The following is a 2,037-nucleotide window of genomic DNA, read 5'->3' on the forward strand; positions in this document are numbered from 1 at the left end:
AGGGTATAATGCCAATAATTTATTAGAAATCAGCAGTTTTTTATCGGGGGAAACCCACGCTTTGTCACACACCTCATTTAATTCATCTGATTCAGGAAAAACTATGGGTAGTTTTTTCACACCCCACATAATACCCTTTTTTGTGGTACTTGTAGTATCAGAAATGTTCAAAGCCTCCTTCATTGCCGTGATCATGTAACGTGTGGCCCTACTGGACATTACGTTTGTCTCGTCACCGTCGACACTGGAGTCAGTATCCGTGTCTGGGTCTGTGTCGACCATCTGAGGTAACGGGCGCTTTAGAGCCCCTGGCGGTGTTTGAGACGCCTGGACAGGCACTAACTGATTTGCCGGCTGTCTCATGTCGTCAACAGTTTTTTGCAAAGTGCTGACACTGTCACGTAATTCCTTCCATACGACCATCCAGTCAGGTGTCGACTCCCTAGGGGGTGACATCACTATTACAGGCAATTGCTCCGCCTCCACATCATTTTCCTCCTCATACATGTCGACACAATCGTACCGACACACAGCACACACACAGGGAATGCTCTGATAGAGGACAGGACCCCACGAGCCCTTTGGGGAGACAGAGGGAGAGTTTGCCAGCACACACCAGAGCGCTATATATATGCAGGGATAACCTTATATAAGTGTTTCTCCCTTCTATAGCTGCTGTATATGTATTTTCTGCCAATTAGTGCCCCCCCTCTCTTGTTTTACCCTGATTCTGTAGCAGGACTGCAGGGGAGAGTCAGGGAGCCGTCCTTCCAGCGGAGCTGTGAGGGAAAATGGCGCTTGTGTGCTGAGGAGATAGGCTCCGCCCCCTTTTCGGCTGCCTTTTCTCCCGCTTTTTTTAGGAAAACTGGCAGGGGTTAAATGCATCCATATAGCCCAGGAGCTATATGTGATGCATTTCTTTAGCCATATAAGGTTTAAAACATGTTTTATTGCGTCTCAGGGCGCTCCCCCCCAGCGCCCTGCACCCTCAGTGACCGGAGTGTGAAGTGTGCTGAGAGCAATGGCGCACAGCTGCAGTGCTGTGCGCTACCTTATTGAAGACAGGAACGTCTTCTGCCGCCGATTTTTCCGGACCTCTTCGCTCTTCTGGCTCTGTAAGGGGGCCGGCGGCGCGGCTCCGGGACCCATCCAGGCTGAACCTGTGATCGTCCCTCTGGAGCTAATGTCCAGTAGCCAAGAAGCCCAATCCACTCTGCATTCAGGTGAGTTCGCTTCTTCTCCCCTTAGTCCCACGATGCAGTGAGCCTGTTGCCAGCAGGTCTCACTGAAAATAAAAAAAACCTATTTAAAACTTTTACTCTAAGCAGCTCTGGAGAGCTACCTAGCATGCACCCTTCTCGGCCGGGCACAAAAATCTAACTGAGGCTTGGAGGAGGGTCATAGGGGGAGGAGCCAGTGCACACCAGCTAGTCATAAAGCTTTTACTTTTGTGCCCAGTCTCCTGCGGAGCCGCTATTCCCCATGGTCCTTACGGAGTTCCCAGCATCCACTAGGACGTCAGAGAAATCCTATTTTCTCATACGTCCTAGAGGATGCTGGGGACACTTCAAGAACCATGGGGTTTATACCAAAGCTCTAGAACGGGTGGAAGAGTGCGGATGACTCTGCAGCACCGATTGACCAAACATGAGGTCCTCATCAGCCAGGGTATCAAACTTGTAGAACTTCGCAAAGGTGCTTGAACCCGACCAAGTAGCCGCTCGGCAAAGTTGTAAAGCCGAGACCCCTCGGGCAGCCGCCCAGAATGAGCCCACCTTTCTGGTAGAATGGGCCTTCATCAATTTCGGTAATGGCAATCCAGCCGTAGAATGAGCCTGCTGAATCGTATGACAGATCCAGCGCGCAATACTCTGCTTGGAAGCAGGAGCCCCAATTTTGTGGTGAGCATACAGGACAAACAGAGCCTCCGTTTTCCTAAACTGAGCCGTTCTGGCCACATAAATTTTCAAAGCTCTGACTATGTCGAGAAACTTCGATTCCAGCAAGGCGTCAGTAGCCACTGGCATCACAATAGAA

This window comes from Pseudophryne corroboree, chromosome 6 (assembly GCF_028390025.1).
Source record: "Pseudophryne corroboree isolate aPseCor3 chromosome 6, aPseCor3.hap2, whole genome shotgun sequence".
Lineage (NCBI taxonomy): Eukaryota > Metazoa > Chordata > Amphibia > Anura > Myobatrachidae > Pseudophryne > Pseudophryne corroboree.